Source organism: Phasianus colchicus, chromosome 1, assembly GCF_987193195.1.
Source record: "Phasianus colchicus chromosome 1, bPhaCol1.hap1.1, whole genome shotgun sequence".
Lineage (NCBI taxonomy): Eukaryota > Metazoa > Chordata > Aves > Galliformes > Phasianidae > Phasianus > Phasianus colchicus.
In genome coordinates, this window is record NC_143436.1 from 8,826,512 (window position 1) to 8,852,184 (window position 25,673).

Here is a 25,673-nt window from a genome sequence, read left to right on the forward strand (position 1 = left end):
GAAATTACTATGGCTGGCATGTTTGCCTTGGCTTCAAGGATAGTGTTTTCATGTTCTTTTCCTTTCTTCATCAGCTTTCTTCTCTTTTGTGTCTGCCTGCCTCTTTCCCATTCCTTTCACAGTTGCTATTTTTGCTCTGAGCAAAGAACTCAGCAATGCTCTCACCCTCTCATGGGTTCTGTGTACCCTTGAGGTCAGGCTAGCAAACCTGACCATCTCTTTAGCCAAACTTTACATCCTCCCTGTGCTTCTCTTATACCCTCACTTCATCACACTTTGCTCTCTTCCACTTCTCAGGTATTCTCTACTCTTTCCACTACTTTGTCATGCTCTTAGCAGTACCCAGCAATAACACATCTGGAGTTACCTTGGGTGCTGTTTGTGGCTCTGATGCAGAGATCTCAATGGACATTATGTCAGTCATTCCTCTCCCCTCTGATTTATTCTATTCATTTCAACAAGATTTCGGGTGAAAGGGACAGTCCATTACCCTGTGCTATTACCCACTGTAGCACAACTAATGTCCCCGATGGCTCAAGACACCACATTCTTCTTTAATATGCACAGTCATTCCGATGTATCCTCACATTTCTCCGAACTCATTTCACTCTTCTGCCTCTCTTCCTCCCAGGTCTATTGTTCTTTTAATGCTATCTTTCTTTTAGGCTCTGTGGTCCTTCTTCCTTTTCCCCACGCTCTCCCTGCCCTCCTCCAGAGCTGTGCTGCCAAGACTTGGGCTGTTATACTGGGGCAGGAATGGGGCTGGGGGCCAGCAAGGGGCTGCCAGGAGGGGTCAAGACATTTTGCACCCTCTGCCTTTGTTGACTTTTCTATGCCTGATCTCAAAAGGGCAGAGAAATAAAAAGAAGAGGTAGAGCTGACTAAAGAGCTCAACAGAAGTGATGTTTTGTAGAAAAAGCTGCATGAGCAATGGGGAGAAAGCCTTGCATTTAACATCTGGCTTTCATAGCCTCTTTCCTTGGAGATCTACAGTTACTTTGTCACTTTTCCTGGCTTACGTTTTCATATCTGCCTATTTACTTGTTTGCCATTTTCTCATTCTCTGTTCAACTCTTCTTCCTACCAATCTCAACTGCGCGGCCTATGGGCTGCTTCAGTCCAACCAGTGCTCCCAAAATCCCTTGATTGGGGTGCTCCAATAAGGCAACAATTAATTCCTGTATTTGTAATTTGTTTATCTTCTTCTAAAGAGTCTCAGAACAAGCCTCAGGAGAGAGATATAAATGATGAATGCAAGATAATGGTATGGGAGTCTGTGGAAAATTACGTTAGGACGGCACAGCAATAATGGGTATAAAAACAACTGAAGCATGTGTGTGAAGTCCCTCCTATATCATAATATTTTCACTGGTATTATACATGGTAGTTTGTGCTAAAAAAATCTGAAACTTAAAGGTGGTAAAAAATTAATGTCTCCATACTGCTACTGAGAAGAAAGGTAGTTAGGCAAACTATTCCCAGTTGTTAAAAGGAAAGGCTGGGGGGTTGGGGAATACAAGCAGTATAGGTGAATTTAGTTCAATTTAATTTTAATTATGCAGAAAACTGGAACCTGGTGACATATACTAACTGGTATAGTCACTGTCTTTGCACTGTCACTAGTGCAAGGATGTAGAGCTCCCAAGAGAGAAAGATTCCCTCCTCTCAATGAAAACATTTAATAAGGGAGGAGCTAAAGAATCTGCCTCTCCTGAAGTGGAGAATGTTTTATCAAGACTCATTTAGGCAAGATGTCTAACCCTTCCAAAAGCTACACTTCGGAGGTTATTCCTTCAAGACATATTTTAAAACTTGCCCTAAAGCCATCATGACATGACTAGGAAGGAGTTGCAACTGTGGTTTCTGATACAATGAAATGCAGGTGAAACCATTTTTATTTGTTTAACGGAGATAACTGATAGATTTCACTAGATGTATTACAAAGTTTCTGACAGATATAAGATGGAAGCAGAGATACACAGTTGTACTAGCTGCTCAAGAAGCTCAAAAACCTATATATCATATTTGTAAATATTTTGTGTACCTGCATAAACCTAAGAAAATACCCACATGAGCTATTATCACACAGGGGTTTGAGAACAGGTGACATAAATTTTCCAGCATGCAAAAAAATAGGAGAAGCCTTAGCCTCTCATGAGCACCTTATCAATCTGTTTTAATATGCCAAAAAAACCTGTGAAGAAATGAAGTAGGAAGTGGCCATGCTGATACAAAAAGTGAGATCTGCTTCAATTTGTTCAATAACAAGCCAAAACAATGAGAGCTCAGTATCATATTCGGAGCATAAACTGGCCAAGGACATCACACCCAGCAGTCACAAACCAGAATAGCCCATATGTCAGAATGTTTTGGAAATACAGGCTGTATTTATCATCATGGGATATGTTTCTATGGGATGTGCTAAAATATTTTAGCATAAATTGTGCTAATGTTGTATTTGGGAAAGATTACGCAAATATGAATTGTGTAAATCCTTGGGTTAGATGTGCATTCCTAGGAAGTCAAGAGTACATAATCCCACTTCTATGAGCATGCATGGGATAACATAAAAGAAAGCTTTTATGTTATTTACACATAATAATAGAATCATGGAACAGTTTGGGTTGGAAGGGACCTTTAAGATCATCTAGTTCCAGACCCCTGCTATAGGCAGTGATACCTCTCAGTAGATCAGGTTGCTCAAAGATCCATCCAGCCCAGTCTCAAATGTCTCCATGTTGGTGGTATCTACAGCCTCTCTGGCTCTGGCTTCAGAGTCTCACAGTAAAGAATTTCTTCCTAATATCTTGTCTGAATCTACCTTCATCCAGTTTAAAACCATTTCCCCTTGTTCTATTACTATAAAACCGTAAAAAATCCCTTCCCAGATTTCCTATAGGCCCCCTTCAGGACTCCCCTTTCCAGCACAACTGGAAGGCTGCTATAATTTCCTCTGGTGTCTTCTCTTCTCGAAGCTGAAAAGCGCCAACTCTCTCAATCTGTCCCCATAGGAAAGGTCTGTAAGCCCTCTAATCATATTCATGGCCATCTTTCCCTTCTTCCTTCTTCCTTCCTTCCTTCCCTCCTTCTTTCCTTTTCCTTCCTTCCTTCCCTCCTTCTTTCCTTTTCCTTCCTCCTGTTTTCTTCCCTCCTTCCTAATTCTCAACAACAGTAAAATTTCAGCTTTCAACCTGTCTTCTCTAAATCCATATGGGTCTGAGAACTACTTTAATGACATTTATGCTTTCCTACTTTTCTGAGAAAAGCAACCGTAAAGCCAACACATTTACAGAAGAATCTGCACTCACAGTGGTCAGTATATAAAAGGTTTAGCGAAGAGAAAAATAGTGAAAACTACTGATGCCAAAAGAATATTTTTTAATTCAGGAAAAGAAAAAAAAAATTAAGATTCTCATGCCTTAAAAAAAAACCCAACAAAACAGAAGCACCCTGGTTGATGGAGGACCACCTACACATATGTCAAGAAAGACTGAAAAGCAGAGAAACTAGATGACAACAGACTGACACTGTCATTGCCCAAAGAAAGTAGCACACAAAGTGCTGAACTGAAGTCAGACTTGCTAAATTGATCACTGGGAATTGGATATTTTGACTGTGGCCTAAATCTCTAACCTGGTGCATGAGTCATGGCCCTTTGCTCTGAGAAATGGGAGACCTGAAATTCTATCATCACCCTTGATGACAGGGAGAAGAAATGGGGGCTGGAGGGAGGTAGCTAGAAAAGTGCTGAAGAAGCTGGGGGCTGGAGAGGGGCAGCTAGAAGGGGAAAGTGCTGATTATTTCTTATATTACAATAGAAATGAGCCCAGTAATAAGAATAGAAATAGCAAGAATCTCTGCAAATTGCTAGCTGGCATTTTTTAGATTACCACGGTATCTATTTTTGTATAATGTAAAATTTGGGGGTATTTTATTATACAACAAGATTACTGGTCCATAGAAGTAGGATTTGCTACAGCAATATGTCAGATACAACATCACCAGCTAAGTATTAAAAATATGAGCACATTAAAAGTATTGAGAATTCTGATTGATCCAGTATTCTATGCAGATAAGCCTGCAAAGTGCATTTTCTTTTACCTGACTTGAGTTTACTCAGTGAAATAACAGCCTGTGAGCTAAAAATAGCCTGTCAACAGCAAACAACAGCCAGCTTTCTGCTCAGCATTGTCTGTTCTCTTCAATTGCTCTGCACATTGAACTGCTCTTTGTTTCTGTGTCAGATATCCAGTGGAGGGTTATCAGGTGGATTGGAGATCAAAAGTTGTCTGCACTTCTTAATATCTGTGGCATTTCTCAGCTCACAGATCTGAACCAAATAAAATCAAATCATTCAGGAAAAAGATGTTGACAGAAGAAAACCATGACTGGCAGGAACTACTTTGGATTTTGGAAGGGGGCACTGAAACAACAGAGCTCAGATACATGCTAAAAGACAAAGACAAAACTTTACAAAATGACAATCTTTGATACTGTCTTAATTATATTTAGCTGCTTGTTCATTTGTATATTATAGAAAATATGGTCTTAACACTTTCAATTCTTCTGTTTCTTAAAAAGATCAGTAAAATCCTCAGTATTCTCTGAGGGCTGATTTTTTAAAATATGACATTCTTATTTGTCAAAAATAGGTGTCTATCATTACAAAATGTCTAGTCACACATTTTTTTTAAGCACAAGCTTGATACTGGAATGGGATGATTTTTAGGCCTGAGTTCTGTACCCCCACTGACGATTGGGTTTGATTTAACTCTGGACTGGAACAGTTCAAGAAATGTTTGGACCTAGTAATATATGTGTCATAAAAAGACTTGTATCTTTGAAGTGTAAAATATTTTTGATGGATTTAAGCCATAATGTGCAGCATTATGAGACATAAATGTTTATATAAGGAAACAGCCCCTTTGGTCTATTTAGATATATCTGTGACCATGAGACAGTTCACACTGATAGATTTGAGAATTCAAAGTATGCAAAAAGGTAAGCTGAACTGCTTTCTTGCTGTTTAAGGTGCTACAGCTCAGAAGCTTTTCAGTGATAATAAGTGGAAATTCTTCAAGTTTATGTTGGAGAGATAATTTTGGATGCAATGACATTAAAAAAAATGAACTCTCTGTAACACAGCAGAAATCTGCTAATACTAAATTCCAGTTTTTGTGATTATGTCCTAGAGGAGGAAAACTAAATCATCAAACCCACCAGTGCAATAGAATCATCCTTGAAGGTCAGTACTGGGGACCAGAACTAGCAAGGCAGGGCTATGTGCATTCCCAGTTGCAGGTCTAGTAATGTCATCAGTTTTCTGCTTCATTAGATGTTGGCTGAAAATTGTGTGTTTGTGTGTGTGTTACATATCCCTGTGTGCGTGTGTGTGTGCATGTGTGTGCATTACAGACTCTTGATACAAGAACAGAATATAGATAAGCCTAGAGAAAAGGAGAAAAAGTTCCCGAAATCTTGAACCTGAAAGTAGAGCTACAACCTAGTCCAAGAGAACTGAGTGATTATGCATCCTCTTGATGTTCATCAGGCAATTCACATGTAATTGTTGCTAATATCTGATTATGCCAACGTCAAAAGAAACATGTTGAACTAAAAAAAGTGGTGCCATTTGAATATATGTTACTGAACAATATTGATCCAAATTATGCAAAAGAAGTGATTCTATTTTTGACTCTGATGAAGGCACACCTAACTGATGATGGAATGGTTCAGTTCTGATCCTGCTTATAATCTTGTCCTCGTGATCTTAGTCAGTTTGCTTAGTTAGAGAAGTGAAAATCAAGTGGGTGAGATTTCTGCAAGATTACAGTATATGAGAATCTCCTAGAAGCCTTAAGAATCCCCAGAAAGACTTCTGCTAGCTCTGTATGAGCCAACATCAGAATGAGAGACACAGAGAAGTGCAGCAGGGGAGTAAGAATAAAAGGTAGCTTTGAGGAAAAAAAAGGTATACACAAGGGAAATCACAGTAATTCACTCTTGGGGTCAGTAAGACTCAGATTCAGCCTGTTTTATGCAGAAGGGGCAAAGCACAGTGTTTTATCAGAGAGTTTCAAATACACAACAGCTTTTAAAAGAGAAGACAGCAAAGGCTTAAGTTAAAAAAGGAAAGAATTCAACCCACCAGTCACTGAATTTAAACTAAACTAAACTCTCGTGAACCCTGTCAGGAAATTTGTGTTCAAAAATGAAAACAGGAGACCTGAGGTCTCTGGATCTTGTGACACAGGGAGGAAGAATATGTAGATATGATACCACAAACGCCTCTACATGAAAACCTTGAGTCTAGCAGAATTCACTCTCTGACAGCATTACTTGGAAGAAAGCGCATTTGCTTTAATTTGTGCAGGGTAGCCTCCTCCACACTCAAATCACAGAAACTCAGAGCCTAAATCAGCACTATGAACAGGAAGCAGTGTTTTAGTTAAAAACTATTAATTTTTTGGCTTATTGAATCATTGGTTTAGTCTTTATCATAACTAAAATGAAGGTTATCACAAAAGCGTAGTACTTAAACCGAGAAGAGATTTCATATTTGCATACTTTAATATTGGCCCAAAGTGTTGACAGCATGAGATTTTTGGAAAAATAACTTAATATTTTCAGAAAACGCTGAAATGAAATCCTTTCAAATTAACAAGATTGAGATGAAGAGTGTGCCTAGGCTTGAATACTTGCCAGGTTTTCTAATAATACCTCACTTCAACACAGTATTAATTTGGAAGCCCTGAAGATTATGAATATCTAATTCAGAGATCTAATGATTCTAAACGCATGCAGGCAATACTGACCTTCCAGCTGGATCATTTGTATACAGCAAGCAAAAGGACTTGCCTGTAGTAGTTCCTACTCCAAGTCTAACAGACTAGCACAAAGAACTTAACCTTTGGATGGGGTTAAAGCAAAGGTCTCTGTAGCCCATGTCTGACTATTCAGTCTCTGACAGAGGTCACCAGTGTACACATAGGGAAGCACAAGTTTAACAAGGGACATAGAGAGCGATCCTTTTGGTGACAACCTTTTGATGATGCTTTAGGAAGACATAACATCTCTATTTAGAAGTTTCAGAAGGTAGAAAATCTCCTTGATTAAGTTGTAGCTTACACATGTAGAAAAGTTAAATTTCAGTGGAAAGGCAGACTCTGAATTCAGGAATAGAAAGTTCTTTTTGCAAGACAAATGTATCTCCAAACAATAAAGATAATATCTTAAAGTATTTTGCCCTCGTTCTACTGAAGGTATTGTACTGCAGAGAGATTTGCTTTTTGGCAGAGATGTCGAGCAGTCTCTTGTGGAACTAAATGAGGGAGGACAACTTAGCAAAGATCAGAGGAAGAAAGAGCACACCAAGTTTTCCTCTCTCGCTGACATGGCACTTTGTATAAGGTCAGACACAGAGCAGACTGACCAAAATCGTGACTAAAGTTTCAAGCATGCAGAAATATGTATAAAACTAAACTTGATCTGCCAGAGTCCATACTAAACACCTAGGTGAGATTCTTTTAACCATACAGTCACATCATATATTTCTACTTCTGATTATTCAGATGGCCTGTTATAGTCAGTTTATAGACAAAAAACCCGCAATTTTGGACACAACTCCTATCTTCCTACAGTAGGTGTCTAAAGTAGGTCAGTTGAGTCACTCCTTAAAATGTAATTTTCCTTCTTATCACAGAATCATAGAAACATAGAATGGTCTGGGTTGAAAAGGACCTTAAAGATCATCTAGTTTCAATCCCCCCTGCTGTTACAAAATGTGATTATTTACAGATGTAGGTGCCTCCACATTGTGGCTGTCTGTCATCATTCTATGTCTACTGAGAAAAACCCCACTCCTAGATGCTTCCTGTCTTTGATTTCTACACAGGATGAGCTTGTGTAGTGAAGTGACTGAAGACTGATTCCCAGATAGCCATGGAAGTGGTGAAAGGCAAGCGCAACAAATGACTAAAGATATTCCTGTCCATAGGGAATACAGAAATACAGATATTTATTTACAGATATTTACAGAGATATTTATTTATTTTTCCCTACTTAGTCCTAAAGATCTGTGGGAACAAGGTTCCCAGCACTACTGACAGTGGGAGGCTTTTGGGCAAAAATGAGGAGGCAGTTGTCTACATGCAGATCCATATCATTTTGTACTCTCTGCAGGCCTAAATGTGCGGGGTAATTTTACTCCAGAGGAATGTATTTGAGCTGAGAAAATAAGCCTGTTCTGTAATTTCATGATGTCTCTGATGACATCCTGAAAGTTGCAATGGGGGTTATAAACTAGAAAGGATCAGCTCCTGACAATGAAGGAGACTGAAAAGAACTTGGTAAGCAATCTGTGTATAGATTAGAGGCTACTTCAAAATTTCAGGGAGGCAAGTGCTTTAGAAGCATCTGATAGATGTCTGTAAGCCATGTGCCTGATAAGTTTTTGATAAACAGTTTCAGGCCCTAAAACATGACTAACAGCCAGCAACGAAGGCCAGAGGTATAGAAAAGTCTGCACAAGTCTTTGTCCATCAAGTAGTGCAAAGGTCTTTCCCTTCCTCTCAGCAAAGAGAAGTGACTTATGAACCAATGGGAGGCTGAACATGGTCCAGGAAACTAATATATACATTAGTGAGGAAGTATCCAATGGCTTGAGGTTTAGTCAAGGCTTCTGCATCCAGCTTCTAAAGAATCATAGAATGGTTGATCTTGGAAGGGACCAGAGGGTCCATTTGGTCCAATCTTTTGCTCAGGCAGGAACACTCAGATCAGGGTGCCCTAGACCAAGGCCAAGCCTTAGTGAGGAACAGTGAACAAGGTGGAAGAACTGTTACCAGCAACTGTGTACTCATGAAAGTGTGAGCTGATTCATTTCCTTTTCAATAATCATCTTAAGGAAGAGCTGTAACTGTTAGACTATCTGAGTCAATCTTGGAGTATTAACTACAATTCTTCTTCAGATATTGACCATAGCAGCATAATCCATTCATAGAGAAAAGAGTCTCTGAAAAAATAGTTGTTTTTGCCATTCACACAACTTTTCTTAACACCCGCTTTTCACCAGTAATAACTTTTACTTCCACTCAATTTTCTTTTCAAGTCAGTGTTATTTCTTTGACTAAACATCGAGTCCTTAACTCTACTGGAATCTAAGTATTTTCTTTAATGAGCATGAAAGACAGCAATGAATCATACTAATCTTTTGTTTGAACCATCATGCAACTATTATTCTGTGCCATGCAAAAAGTATTTACTGCACAAGACGAAGTTTGTTATCTCATTAAGGAGCAGAAGATTATTTGGTGCTACAATTTAAAAAAAAAAAAATCTATCTCACCAGTGATGTTTCCAAAAAGCAGAAAGAAGTGCTTTACTTTGAAATGTGATTATTCTTGGTAGCACACTGCACTGATTGCACAAGTGGTTTAAAACATGTCTTGCTCTCAGATTTTCATTTCTTATGATAAAAGAAGTAAAAAAATGTCCCTTCTATAGATGACAAAGAAAAAAATATCTTTGGACTCTTTTCTTCCACAGTCATTACTTTGAGTCTTTCCAGGATCCAGTGGGAATGAATTTTTCATGGTTTAATGGACAATTCCGAAATTTGACCCTACTTCAGAAAACTGCCTGAAACTCAGTTTTCCAGAACACATCAGCAGTTTCGGATTCATCACAGATGTGGCCAGGCCAGATTGTAAACTGAACTGTTATCAAGCACAGGAGGTGAGAAATTAATTGGGATGAAAGGAGAACATTGGTTGCAGACATTAGCAAAAGAAGCAATGAACTTCAACTGAAAAAGAAAATTAAGTAGAGGGCAGATGTTACTGAAAACTTTCCAATCCTAAAGGTAATACAGCACTGTGACAGAGAATATTAATTAAACTATTTGTCAGAAATCACACAACAATTCTTACTTTAGACTGGAACAGGAGACAGATATCTGACTTTCTGTTGCCACTTCCAGCATTGTTTATGTTGCACACCCCCTGCATTTCCCATATTTACAATCTGTGTGCATGGAGCTTGTAGCAGTGCAGTTGCATTAATTTACACCAGTATGATGACTGGGATAGCATGCTGGTGTCTTATGTTCTCACACCAGCTCCTCGGCAGTTTACTGGTGGTGATGACCAAGCTCAAGTCAGAATGTGCTATCAGTCTCAATACAGAAAGATAGTGAACATGGCTGAAGGTAATACTTTATTGCAATGCAAGGATTTTGCTGTGAAGTCCCACTACTGCTTGAGTAAGCGTATGGAACACGAGTAAGCTGACATTTGAAAACCTGAAACTGCAGACCTTATTGATCTCTCGAAGCTATTAAATGATTGAAGCACAGTACACTTGACAAATTGAACAGCATTGCCAGTTGGTGTAACACAGAGCAGCTGTACTGTCTTTGTTGCTAATTCATCACAGTCTAAGGTCTGACCCACTGAATTCTGAATTAAATTTTTATGTATTTGTGAACTATTTATACTGCATGACAAATCAATATTTTTTTATTGTTCACCTGACTTAGGCTAGATACAAGCAATATCTTGGGAATATCTCAGTCTTCTCCAGGGTCAATGCAGGAGGGACTTAAATGATGAAAGATACAGTAGTTTTTGAATAGAAGAAAATTACAGGGCAGGAAATAGAGTGTAATTTAGGCTAAGTATTAATGATATGAATAATACATTTTTTCACAAACTGACGAAAAAAAATAATGTCCTTTTAGGAGAAGACATATAATTTTTCATCTCTCTTTAAGAAGGAGTTTTTTTAATTTTGAAAAATCTTCTCTTTCTGAATTTCTTTGCATTTTGTATGAGCTATAAAATCTCCAAGGAGTTATTTGAATTTCAATACTGTCTCACGATTTTATTAAAATATACTCTAACCCTGCTTTAATAATTAACATGAATATAGGGCCCTTATTCCTAACAACTAAAATCTCTCAGTAATTTCAAATTTTCCTTAAGTGCATTTTTGATTGAATAATTGCTGAGTAACAGTATTAACAATTCAATCACTATAGAGAATATATCAAAATTCTTTAACTATATTTTTGCAGCTTATGCTTTTGCCAGTGTGTTTTATGAGTATTTATTACAGATGATGCCTTGAATTAATAATATAAAATACCTACTAGTTTCATAATCATCACTGCAGTGCAGGAAGCATTAGAGTTACAGTAGTTCTGCACTGATGATGTCAATAGATTTACTGCATTCATTTCCTTATGCAAACATTCAAAAAACATACATTTCTTTATAACCTTATATAGTGTATTGCTTACTCATGAGGGTAGCAAAGCCTTTGAAAATGCATAGCTAAGCTTCAAAGTTTAGAGTGCAAGTTGTTGTTCCTCCCTTTCTTGCTTGTCTGTTGTCCTACTATTAGAACTCATTTCATGCTGTATTTTGTAGACATGTACACTTTTACATGGTTCTTACAGAAAGAACTAGGACTGCTCATGGACTTTACCTAAAAGACTAGGTTGCCATCTATAAAGAATATGATGCATCAAACTGCTGTTTCTGGTGTAGAGCAGGACTGAAGAAGCATTCATAATGGGTTTGTGTACAAATCAAGCAGAGATTTATTCTCTCTGCACATATGCATGCTCTTCCTCTGCATGAGGAACTTACTTCTCTCCTGCAGAACCTTGTTTGCTCCTAAAGTTTCTCCATTTTTCCTCTCTTCCCCAAGACAAACCTGTCACTCTTTGCTCTTGGGTTATCACCTAGGTAGAGAGATTTTTGTCATACAGAATGTTCTAATGTAAGATCCTGGAATAGGAACCTGGGGTAATGACTGGTCACCATCAGAAGAAGGTTGGAAAAGACACTGAAAGATCAACCTAATCTACCTTTACTATTATGCAAACATGGACCAACCTACACCTTTTTTAAGACAAATCTTGGCTATCTTATTTTTAAAAACTCTTTGGGGATGCACTTTCTAGTCATCCCAGCAATTAATTCTGGGATTGCACCCTGTTGTTTACCAATGAGAAATCAATATTTCCACTCCTCTTTTTCTTGCAATTCTCTGGACTCTATCTCAGTGCTTTGTGTTTCTTCTTGAAACGAAGTGCTCAAAACTGGGATATGTACTCCAAATGTATCCTTGACATTGAAGAGCATGATGTTTATACTCCATTTCTTACAGACAATATTCCTGCTAATTCAATACCAATATGAAAATCATGTTGGTAAGTGATCAATTGAACACCAAAATAAACAAAAAATATTGTGCAGTAGCAATCAATTTTAGAACAATTCTTCTGGGTCAGGTACAATCAGGGCTACTTTCACAGGACAATACACAGAACTTTGCATAATTTTGCAGAAGGATCTTAATTAATCATGGGGAGTATCTGGAATCAATATAGATGGATAATGTATTCACATTAACCTTATTGAAAGAACTTAAATTTTATTTTAGGAAAAGATCAGTACAGAGAGTTCCAGTCACATCTTGAAGTCCTTCTGCTACTGCTGTCATGAAAGTTTTGCTTGAGAATGGACTTAAGGATTCAAGACCTGCATTTCAAGCAAATTCTTTTATTAATAAATAAACTTAGGTGATTCAATACATGCAAAAGGATTTTGGCAGGGATAATAATGGAGAAAACTAGAAAAAATATTAAATGGATTAACACATTTTATCAGTCTTACGTTGGCTAATGAACAATTAGCTTAGTATTTAATCCTCCTCGATCCATTTATTTTTGCAGCTTTTACTCTCTAAAGATAAACATGGATGATTCCAAATGTACTTTTGTTTTCGAAACTACTCATATTAGCATTACATTGTAATCATTGGCATGGAAACTGTGTTACAAATGGAAAAGGACAAAAATGGGACATCTTAAAGCACTTATTACTTGGAGCTTTAAAAATGTTGTGTAAAAAACTTGCAGCACTCTAATATAGGACTGAGATGGCTACTGTTGATTAAATATGGATGACCCTTCAAATGAAAGCTGTTTTTTAAGGCCTTGGAAACACACATGACCATCTAATTAATGGCATTACAATGCCAGGATCACAATCAGACAATGAATTTTAGGTACTTAATGAACATAATCTATGTTCAAGAAACAACAAATCAGAAAAGTATCCAGGATTGCCAAACTCTGGAGGGAAACTGTATCAAGATGTGTCTCAGAGGTTGTTGCACTATGGCCCCCAGTGACTTTGTTTTCCAGATAGTAAAAAAGTCCCTCTTACCGAGAGGAAAAACTTTCCCTTAAGTCAGTATACACATGCAGTATTTATTTAGCATCCCCAGTGTGACTTGGTTAGATATAGGAAAATGTCTGCTCTCACATGTAATGGCTTGTAGTCTGGTATAAAGTCACGAGAGTTAAACCTTCAGAGCAGCTGCTTACATGTTCAACGAGAATTCAAGGTTTGGAAGCTAATAGACAGGAACTAATGAAATGGACAGAAAGTGTTTTAATTTACTGAGATGTATTAAAATATCATGTTGATTGGTTTGAAGGCTAGATGGGATATTTTTGTGGCACTGTTAAGGTACTCCATGAGTTGTTGCAGAAACTTGAGGTTTTTTTGGTAGTAATAACTACTCTCATATGCATGAACCTTGCAGTTGCAAAGGGTTCTCTAAGGAACCCTTGGGGTATGTACTTGTGGCAGCTTCATCAAAATCCACGTGATGCTATTTGCGTCCTAGATGGTTTGGGATATGTTCTAAGTTGGCTAGGGTAAAATCTGAGTCTTAATAACAGAAGAGAAATTAAAGAAAAGAGGCATAAATTGTGCCTAGGGGGCATGAGGATCTGGATTCTTACCTAATGCCACACTCATTAGGCTTAATGTAGAAGAACCCTGTGTGGGTTTGCCAGAAGCAAAGTTGAACTGCTCACATGAGGCTTCCTGATGCATTGCTCTGTAGTTAGGATCCTGAAAGCATGAGCAATTTCTGTCTTTTCATGGGTCTATAGTTGGAATGTCTAAATAATCACTGGCCCCATGTTTGTATTTATCACTCACCTCTGCTGAATTCATTGGTATATTTTATGCTTGAAGCTGGGTTGGAAACTTCCCTGGTACTAATGGCAGCAAAGCCCATTAGTACTAGGTCATCACCGAACCTCTGATTTTTCACAGTGCAGAAGCCCTGATGGAGTCTCTGACTTGCAGACAATCAGGCTGATATCTCGAGTCAGTGACCATGACAGCCACTTCATGCTAAACAACATTCTTGCTAGACAGTGCAACAGTTCAAAATCCTCCTGCCTGGTAATCATTGCATCAACATCACCCATATAGAGCCCTCCGGCAAAGATAAAAGAAGTAGTTCAAACTACCCAAGAAGCTTTTTCTGAAATATGTACGTAGTTGTGAGGGCTGACAATTGCTTTGTTGCATGTGTTCGTGAACTAGAAATGACTAGGAGCAGTCAAGAAAAAAATGTTATAATTAGGGAGATGACAAAACAAGGACATCATTACAGCCTGACAGACTGATTGGACTGAATGTTGTCTGGAGTGAGGCTTGGAACATGGAAAAAGAGATATCAGAAAGATTCTTAAGAAGTGAACAATACTAAAAGAAAGTTAGTTATTTCATGGAGTTAAGAGGTAAGAAGACTAAGAGGAACATGATATAAATGAAAATTAAAAAGCCAAAATCCAAACATTTTGCTGTGTAAAAAGCAGGAGTGGAAGGTACTACATTGCTTCTAATTTCCATGGTGGAAAGGATAGTGGTGTCAGACTCAGCCTACAGAAAGTAGGATTTAGTTTAATTTTGGAGAGTTTCATTTCATAAGGACACAGAAGCACTGGCATGTGCTGGTGCAGAAGCCTGTGAAATTTCTCTTGTTGCAGATTTGATGGGAAAGGTTCAACAAATACCTGCTAGGAAGGACTTGGAGTTTTATGCTGTCTTTGGAGGGGAAGGTGGATTAGATGAAGTCCCTGCCAGTGTCTTTATCTGTGGAAAAATGGTCAGGAAAATAAATGTTTTGTATAAGTCTTTGAAAATGAAGAATCTTACATCTAAAAGGCCTTTTCCTACCATTTCTATTGTAATGGATAGAGCTCCTGTTCAGGACAGGTTCTAATTGGGACCTTATACCCTTGCCAGGAAATTGTAGGAACTGAGAAGCACCACTATTCTCTGCAGCCACTCCCTCGGCATTGATTTAAGTTATCTCAGTCTAAATGAAGATATTTTTATACTTCCTTCCTTAAAACTGATGAATGCAAAATAGGTAAATTGAAAGGAGTATGTGGAGTCTTGGCTTTACTTCCTTACCTACTGCCTGAAACACTGGGATCAGAGAAATTTTAAGGAGCAGAAATATGCCCCAGAGATAAGCAGGGAAGAGGACATTGCTGGGTCACACCACTTCCTGCTGTTATGTCTGGATGCTGCAAATAACATTTCACCCTTTGGTCTAGAAATCTAAGCTGGTTTTCCCCTAGTTCCCAGGAACTGATATTATTTCCAGACTAAGATTCTTCATAATGAATAATGCCACTAGGAATGTGCTTGTCTGAGATTGATACTGAAAGGATTAAATCTCCACCTCTAAGCTTTATGTTGGATATCTGTTTTTGGGAAAGATCTTGATCAGATCGAGCGATGTTATTGAGAAATGCATAGTGCTTAGAAATCTTGAAAATGTCAATGAAATGATGAAAAGAAATCAATCTTTCCCTGTTCCTCAGAGGATTTATTACTGATGAAGTACTGATATTTCAAATAGACACCTTTCCCACATTTTCTTTCTCTGCCTTTCACAAATGATGTTTCTTTTAACATCCTTCTCTCCTCTTTGTTTGCTTAGAGGATCAAAGCTTTTTTTCTTTATTTCTTTTTTTTTTTTTTTTTTCTTCCAAACAGTTTCTGGAGTGTTAAAAAGCTCCACCAGTATACTGAGTTTACATTACAAACAAGTTAACATTCCCAGTCTGTCAGAGCTTTTCTCCTAGGATACCAAGGAAAGCAAAGTTCAGCTAAATGGTACAATTAATCTGAGATCACTTCTGAGTGAAGAAAAAAAGGTTGTTTTAAGCAGGGCTATTCTCTTCTTGGAGATTTAAAGTTCACTTCAGAAAGGAAAATTATTATTCTCTGAAAGTTATCTTGCTTTATTTGTATTCCAACAGCTATCCCATTAGATCATCTTCCCTTTTCACTCATAAAATCATCTTAATGAATCGACTGTGGGATTAGCTGTATGTAAATAGATCCTTATTGACAGCCCCACTGACAAGCAATCAGATGGGAAAGGGCACAGACCGCATGTTGCTTTGCTAAAACACTCATCTCTGTGCTGCTATGAAGACCCTGAGGCAGACAGCTTATTTTTGGGATACAAAGAAAGCACTCTTCTTCAAAGTAAATGTACCCTGTAACAATGGTTAGATAAAGAAGTGGAATTTTTGTTGACGTACCGTTCCCACAGAGGCAATTTCCACCCTGTTCTCAAGTTTTGAGAGCAAAGAGCATAACCAGATCACTCAGAGTCGTCCATCAGTCCTAAGCAGGAGGTGCTTGCACCTTCTTAGGAAAATGTTGTCTCTAGCTCTCATTACCTTTTAATGTCAGGGCTCTTCTGAAACCCTGAAGGTTTCGAGGAAGAAGAAAGTGAACAAACACAATTATAAGAGCCCAGGGGAATACACTGAAAAGAGTTGGAGGGTAGATTTGACAGATGCGTTCTTACAATGTAAAGAAAAATATACTGAAAATATTCCTATAAAACTTTGTAAATTTTCTATCTAAATGCTGTTCTCTGGTAACGATTTGCTATCAAGTGTTTCAAAATGAGGAAAATCAGCCCCTTATTACTATCTATGCAAATAATGTGCTGTATAGATTGAAATTGTAAGATACTATTTTCTCACCATTTTGCTAAATTTTAATCCAGTATTGCTACATTGATGTCACAAGCAGTTTTTGTTGTTGTTTCTAGATTTGTTCATTTTTCCTCTTGCTTCTTAAAAGGAAAAGGTTAAAACATTTGCAAAATAACCAAAACACCTGTTAGAAAGTAAAAGCATTCATCTGTTTTGTACTGAAAAGTCTGGACTATTTTACAATGGATCAAATTTAGTGTCAGGTGACATACAGTGAAGATGTCTTTTTGAATGACTGCACATTAGTAAAGATGCAATTAAAAGTTTATGACAAAAGCCAGAAAGCCTATGGCTATATTCCTAGATTTTGGCACTCAATACTCAGGTAATTACATATTCTCATAAAAATTTATAATGTGTTTTTTTTTAGGAAACTGCCTCATCATAGCAAAATAAATCATATTTTTGCATAAAATATCAATTTTAAAATACTCATATGGATATTTTGTTGCATCCTTTGGCCATGTTACTTGACCCAAGCAAACAAGCATGTTAACATATCAGAACTGAACCCACTACGTCTTATTACACAAAATGTAGTTTTCTCTTTGCTTCCACCATTTTGTCTATTTGCCTTCTCAAGAAAATACATAGAAACAGTGAGAAACTGAAAAAAAAATAAATAATTATATGTGTTCTGGAAACATATATAAATTTACTTTCTTTTTTTTAAATATTTTTTTTATTTTATAATCAGATCTCTTGGGTTATGTAATCCTAACAGTAGGACACTCAATTTCTGCTGAGCATCACTGTGGATTTAACTCACACTTATGGATATGTGACATTTTCAAACACTATCAGAGCAATGCCTTCTCATGCATCTCTAATAAATTCCTCATTGCATGATACAACCACTGTGAATGAAATTAAAAGCAACACTACAAATATATAATAATTGTAGAATTGCATAGAAATCGCTAGGCAAGAAGTAGCATATGAAGAAACAGTTAAGCCACAAACCTCTTATAAAACATACATGAAGAAACATTCACACAAACATCACTGCAAGTCTCCTACCAGAACAACATGGTCCATTCAAGCTGGAGCCAGTACGGAGTTTAAAGATCCCATAATGCCATTGCATGAAAGAGATGGCGACCAACTCAACTCCATGAGCTGAACATGGCGATCAGGAGCTGCAGTGTTTACCCTAAACAACTTAATGTCAGCAAGACCAAGGATGGACTAGGAGCTTCTCAAAGCTCACATTAGAATTGCATAAGGTTGTATTCCACATTAGAGAGGAGTCGTGCATCTGGCCCATGGTGTCCTTTTCTTCCCACAGCTGATGACTGGAGGTTACCCCATAGCGCCAGCACCACCACAGTTCTGCTGTTGTTTATGCATTAATGGAACAGGGAGCTACATTTGAATTGATGATGATATAAGCCACAAGTGGGTAAAAATCTCAGAATATTTACTTTTTACTCTCAACTAATGAAATAATATTTAGGGACGGGTTAGCAAACATCTCCCAGCCAGTGATTAAGTAACTATGGTAAGTAACTTTCAGTTGCAATTTATATAAATGCTTGATTTGCAGAAGTTAATAAGAAGTTAGCTTTTGAAGAAGGGGAGTTGTAAGATTTCCAAGCCCTTTTCAAATTATGTAGCACCCCATACTTCATACGTCACTGTAGAGATCACTGGTTTGATCTGATTGCAGAGTATTTGGTGACAGTCTGGTAGCACCAACATCCCTGAATGCTAGATTTGGCATCAAACACTTCAGTTTTGCTGGAAGAAGTATATGGGGTTGCACCATACAATCAGGCAGACTCTTGTTGCCCACATATCTCTAGACTCTGTACAAGGCTAACTGCAGGGAGAAGTCTCAGCACTGCCAAATCCCACACTCAGTAAATTGCCTGCAGCATACTCCTTCGCAGACTGCAAAAGTAAACTTTCAGTCCGCCTAACAACATGTGCTTCCGAGGACAAACAGTCACAAAAGCAGAGAGACTGAAGCTGATTATGCACTTTGTGAAATAGCTGATGGGCTGTTAACTTCCCCAAATGCATCATATAGGTAAAAATTATTGTCCCCAATTTGAGTGTTGACTAGTTAATGGAGATTTCCATGGGAATGGAAGTTAAGTGTAAGTATTATTATATTTCTCAGATGCGGGTGCACTCAGTCACCATATCCTGCACAACATCTTCTTGCTCTGCTTTCCACCAACATGTCATCTTCTAAGGAAAAGCTTTTCAGTTTTTAGGTTTCATTCAGTTCCTTTCTCCCGGCTAGCCTGCCATCTCCTCCTCCCTTCTGTACCAGTAGTAGGTCCGTTCTCTGTATCATCCAGTGCCCCTGCTGCTCTTTTCTTTCTTATTTGTGTAATTTCTGCTTTCCAACTTTGTGCTTTTCCTCTGTTTTCACCTCAGTCCCCCCTCTTTCACATTGCTTCCCTATTTTATTCTTCTCCTTCTCCTCTCCTCAAACACTTTCTCATTTTCATGAGGGAAATCCTGCTTCTCACCTGCAAACTTCGCCTACTTTTCTCAGCATGCTTCTTCTCTGCTTGCTCCTCAAGAAGATAGCCTAAGCTGATTAGGGTAGTTCAGTTTGAAGGGACCTAAAAAGATTGTCAAGTTAAAATGCTATTCATCATTCTCCTCCTGAATACCTTACTTTTATCACACTAATTCTCTTTATATAGTCTGATCCATGAATTGATTGACCTTGTGGTTGCCCATTGAACTTTTGTCTTTATTCTCCTTCATGTGGGCTTGCTTTGTTCTTCTCAGGGCTCTATTTCTCCCTTGAATTCCTAAGTGACCCAATCCATCTGCTTCAACTTTCTTTGTTTTTATGGCACTCTCTGGATTTTATCAAGAGCCCATATACAACTACAGGTTTTCCCTCCTTCCTTTTCTCAAGGATATACTGATTTGTTGATGTGCGTTCACCTATGGTCATTCCATGCTGATATCTTGTAAGACCTGTTGGTTACTGTGGACTCAAAAATTCTTTTACTTTGATTCTTTCTATCTTGCTTCTTTATTTTGTCCTAATACTTCAAATTACTGTGGGAAAAAAGTCACCTCTACAACATTTTCTTGATGAATCTACCCTACCCTACTCCAATGCTGTCACCTTCCTTAATCAATATGCTTGAATGCAATCCTCTGCTATACTAACTTTGCAATTCACTTCCATAACATGTGAAATATGTTTGTCCTGCTAGTTGGGTCACAGGATACTTTCTAAACTCATCAGTGTGAGTTTCTTTTTTATCACCTTAATCTACTTCCAAATCTCCTTAGCCCACAGTTGACTTACCAGTCCATTTACTTTTCTCACAGCTTGAATAGACCTCTGAATACCTTTCCTTAGAAGAAAGGAATTTTCTTTCCTTTCATATCAAGCTATTTTAATCTCTTAATTTTTTCCCATTTTGTCTCCTTGTCTCCTACAGCTCTATTTTTTTTTTTCTTCTCTACTCACCTTCCCATTGGAGCATTCAGAATCTAACAACATCCACCGAAATCTGCCCCAAGTTCCTGTTTCATCTATGAAAGATTCATAATCCATTCTCTCTGTACTCTCCATCCTTGATGCGTATTTTATATATTTCATATACTTAATCATGATCCTGTATTCCTTTGGATGTAGCAGGAAAATGACTATCAGGTTCAAGGTCATAAGCACTGTCAAGGTCAAGCCACATTCAGACTTAAATGTTCTCTGAGACAAAACTGCCTCAGTAATGGAGGTTAAGACTGTGTGTTTGCATCTGGTTAAACTGAGTCTTCGAAGTTTTGGAAAAGCTACTACATTGCTGCATAGTTTTTTTATATTGATTTACAAAAGGAGTCCATAAGAAGCAGTACAATCACTGACTATACAAATGCTCCCATAATCGCAGCAAGGCTATGAACAGTAGCATGATAATAGTCCCAGATACATCATTTTATGTTTGAGGAGACCAATACGAGATAAAAGCAATATGCAGCTTTTTTTTTTTTTTTCCTGTGTATAATTTTGTATAGCTCTTCTTTTTTACTTTGACAGGTTCATAGTGATTTACACCCATACGAAAATTTGTTGCATTGCTTAGAAAAGCAGCTAGATAGTATATTCCTTGGAGTACAATTTAAAAAATGAACATTTCTGAAATAAAATGCTAGAAAACCTTGTAGGACAATAGATAAGCCAGAAAATTCATTTAGGTCACCCACTGGATTCTGGGCTTACTTGAAAAAACAACCAATTGCACTAATCTGTAGTGGTTAAAACAAATCTAACAAAGAACTGTGTTTTCTCTCAGTGGAAGTATTTGACAGTTCCACTGAGGCTGTTCCCAGGCATCATTATATGAAGGAGAAATTCCTTTTTTTTTTTTTTTTTTTTTTTTTTTGTCATTTCACTCCTATTACTAAGATAAACTCATGATTTTCAAGCCAATTTGTATCTTCATGAAAAGAAATTTGTCCCAAATCCTTCTGCCAGTTCAGGGCTCAATTATCACATTGAAAATTGGCCTTAATAAGTTCAAAGAGTCAGCAATGGCCAAATCCAGAGATTTTGGAAGATGCTACCAACTGAAGACTACACTGCTTCCCTTCCATTTTTGGAGACCACATCCACCACCACTGAGTGCAGAGACAGAATGGCTGCTCATTCTCCTCCTTGCCCCTTGGATCTGGTTGTGGTATCATTCCTTTGCAAATCCAACCCACACAGGTGTAAAGTACAACCTTATTCTGTGCACTAAAGTGGAGAGCAAGAAGACAATCTTCTCTTTGACTCTCTGACCTGGAGCAAGTTCCACAGTGCTTTAAAACAGCTGCCAGCTGTATCAACAAGCAGAAAGAAAAGCTGGTCAAGATTGCAAGATCTTCATGGAAGTGAATGTAGCTTACTGTAGGTTGTACATATTCAAACATAAGAATAATACTTTCTGATCCTGTAGCATGTCAGTCATCTCTATTTTGTTCTGTGTCACCTTGAGACACAGATAGGATGCCTAACATTTTATCAAACAGAAAAATGCCAACTAATTGATCAATAGCTATGGAATAAGTTGTAAGAAACAAATGGCAGAAATCCTAATAAACATTCTATACAGCTTCGAAAATGGCTTTCAAAAGCTGAACTGAGTGAAGTCTGCTCTATATGAGGCTATTGACAGGTTCAATATCCTCATAGAGAGGATCCTGTGCCCCATAAAATCTTTAGGCTTGATTCTCCAATCACACTGCTAACCCAAACTCTATCTAATAGAGAATTTTGCCCACAAGGTTTAAAGGAAAGATTGCAGAATGACCCCACCATTAGGTGGTCGCTCATATCTTACAGTACTCTGCATGGGATTCTGTAATTTAGAATCCCATGCAGAGTATTGTAAGATAATTCGTCTTCTATGGGACACTTCCATGAGAAAATTATATTTTCACAGAGCGGCTGTTTAGCTCTGTTAAATGCCAGCATGTCTCCTTACACCTTGTCGATTTCCAAATTCAACTCCACTTGTGTAATTCAGATCTCTGAACTGAATGATGCCACTATTTCCAATGTATTTCTTTCCTTTTGTCTCTGCAGTCTGATTTACTACCTTTCTTCCTTATACTTTAAACAAGAATTAAAACATTAAGTGAATCCAGAAGGAAATATCACCCCCGTATCTTGCCTTAGATTCACTCTCTCAATGGCAAAATTAGAAACTTACTCTTAGATGAGGTGTCAACATTTGCCTAACTTTATTCATAGAAGCTTATAAGTAGGTCATCTGCACAAGTAACCAAAGATCAACTGCAATTGCCAAAGTGTCTCAGCTCAGGAATGAAATTCTTGTTTTAATGTACTTGACAGCATTGCAATTTTGCTTATTTTAAAGCTACTGAATGGTAGAACATTTGGTATGTTTTCAATTTTAAAGCACTTTTTATTTTTTATACATAATACAAGACTTTGGAAATGCAGAGAGCATTGGTGCACAGTGTCATTCTTAAAAGAAAACAGCAAGCTAAAGAGCTACAGAAAATAAAACACGAATTATTTTTACAGAAGACAAATTAATTTACATTCCTTAAATAACCAATTTATTAAGAATGATTAAAAGGGACTGTTAATAATTTCACCCAAAGGGTGAACAGGAATGTTACAAATGTATAATCTTCCCGTTACCCTAAGTGTGAATAGAAGTGGCTTAATGTGTAATTTTTTCCCAGTATACCTGAGAAAGTTCCATTCTTGTAATAGCTTGTGTTTATCAACATAAACAACAGCAGAAGAAGTCAGGAAGATTTAGATGTATTTGAAGAAAATGAGAAAAGTATCCTAAAATATGCATTTAATCAGGTGGGTTGTGTGCTTTTCAAATTGTTTTCATGCATATTTAATCGACCTGAGACACATACTTATGCAAGATGAAATAGGTACCAGTCTGTGTCCCAGGCTGTTCTGATTCACAATCTTCCAATAGAGATTTTTTTTTTTTACTTGAATGAATTATTTAAGAAGTTCTCTAAAACCATTTTCAGCAGGTGGCATAAACAAAGAAAAAGCCAAAGAACTCACAAACTATCAGCAAATCCTAAGCTCCGTTTGATTCAGTATCAATAAAATACCCAGTTTTTCAAGATTCTTTTTTTTGTTTGCTTGTTTGTTTATAGTCAAGACTGCTGAAATACATTGATAAAATTATTCATGGAAGTACAGGAATAACTTAGGGGAGAAGTCCCCTAGATTTTCACCGTTCTCCTAAACCCCATCTGCACAGTGATAGAGATACTCTTTCTCACACCCACATGTGTATATCTCAGTAGCTATGTATGCCTGACACACATACAGGTGAAATGTATGTACTCACACACCTATATAGGTTCTACACAGATGAATATCACGTAGAAATAAGCATACATTCCTATGGATCCATACATGGGTATGCCATTATGCACCTAAGCACACACAAGCACACAAGCATGGATACACACAAACAGAAACCCAAAGACACAGAAATATAGGCAAGGCACACACATAAGCACAATCAACTCCAGAAGCACACATATATACCCATACAGCTGGCTATGCATACTCACATGGACAGATAGATATACAGGCATATATATAGGAGAGTTTACACTGGTTCAATGATCCTTGCTTTCTCCTTTCGTTTTGAAGCCTCCCAGTTTTAGGATTCTGGGGTGAGCCAGATCTCTGTTGTGGACACACCTCTGGAGAAGACAAGCCTTTCCAGTTTCTTTAAGATTCTCCACCTCTCTCCCAGCATCAGATCCGAGAGATCAGCTGGGTACCAGCACGGCTCTCTCAGCTGCTGGCTTGGCACTTTCCACCAAACCTTAAGGAAGGGTAGAGGACAGCAAGATATCTTCCCTTCATTCCAAAATCCTGCCTTTCTGAGAGCAGAAACCTCTGAACAACATCTGGACACAGCTGCTTTATCCTGGACAAGCCAATCCCTTAATGCCCCCCTCTCTCCATCCATTTGCAGAGTACTGGGATCCCCCTGCACCCTACCTGCCATCCAACCATGACAGCTATAAGTCTCCCTCACACCTTCTCCTGCTCCCCAACTCCCATTAGCAAACCTCTTTGCAAAATGTCACTCTAAACTTTTTTTCTCCTGGCTGCACAGCCTGCAGTCACTTGGGCAGAAGCTGCATCTCCTTGGGAGGGCAGGGAATGGGATGCAGGAACTGGGATACAGGGACTAGGAGTGCGGGTATCTGGGATGAAGGACATGGGATGCAGAGATTGGGATGCAGGGAACCAGGATGAAGGGACCGGGATGCAGGGATTCAGAATGCAGGGACAATGGATGCAGGGATTGGGATGCAAGGATGTGAGAGCTGGGATGCAGGGATTGGAGAAATGGGATGCAGGGGTCAGGGTACGGAATGCAGGGGTCAGGATGCAGGATGCAGGGAGTGGGGGTTGAGGATGCCTAGCTCCTTACCGTATGGTGAAGGTAGGTCCCGGTGAGGGTCTCCAGCTGCTCCCGATCATCACGAGCCTCCCGATGTGCCTGTTCAACATCCACCGGGGAGTTTCACCCCCCGAAACTTGTGTGAGCCGTTTCCTTTGGGAACAGTCACTGCTCGTCACCCCCCACTTTGGATCGGATCCCGATGGAAACTCATCAAGGCCTCCTGGGCGGTCGGGGATGAGGCTGGGAGGGAGGAGGAGGAGAGAGGGACAACGGGAGGGAAACACTGCGATCACCAAGTAATCGTCCCCTTCCCTTCTCCTCTCTGGAGCACCTCCTTCCCATTCCTCCGAGCAACTTTACCTCTCCTCGGCCAGGCAGCACCCGGCACCAGCGCTGTTAACTGGGGTCTCTTTTGGCAGCCTGGCATCTTTCTAGAGCTCCTTTCCTCTCTGGGCAAAGGGGGGTCGATGCAAAGCTCTAAATTAGAAGGAGACCTAGAGTTGCACAGACACGGAGGGAGAGCCGGCTGGCATTTGCCGACTGCCTCTCCAGGCACTCGGGGCGTGCGCGGAGGGGTTGGCTGAGCCCTGTTCCTATCATTTATTCATTCGCTGCGTTTTCAGTTCTAACTTTGAAGCTGCCTAATCGCTCGCGGCGCGGCCGGGAGCGGGGCGGTGGCACTCAGCCCTCGGAAGGACCGATGTCCCCCGTGCTGCGGGGCTGCGCTGCCCGCGGCTGTTTAACGGCGGGCGGGAGCGCAGTCCGGTCTCGGGGGGATGACACGGAGTAAAGGAGGAGGGGGGGACACGGGGACGCTGCTGTCGCCTGGCAACCCCGCATCCCTGCCCCGAGCATCCCTCCCCCAGCGCCCG

The 25,673-nt window shown here is 38.9% G+C and overlaps 1 protein-coding gene across 3 annotated transcripts in view; it reads right to left on the reverse strand.

Annotated features, from left to right (window-relative positions):
• GRM3 (glutamate metabotropic receptor 3) overlaps positions 1-25,658 on the reverse strand; it is a 110,468-nt gene extending 84,810 nt beyond the window's left edge. Inside the window, exons 1-2 of one of the 3 annotated variants that reach the window (XM_090135174.1) lie at positions 25,162-25,658; positions 24,829-24,897 (exon numbers count right to left, since the gene is read on the reverse strand). The gene's annotated coding sequence lies outside the window, so the exon portion shown is untranslated. Of the gene's footprint in view, positions 1-24,828; positions 25,085-25,161 lie in introns of all 3 variants that reach the window. The other 2 variants (XM_090135172.1, XM_031604108.2) reach the window with 2 other exon arrangements.
• Positions 25,659-25,673: the final 15 nt, after the last annotated feature.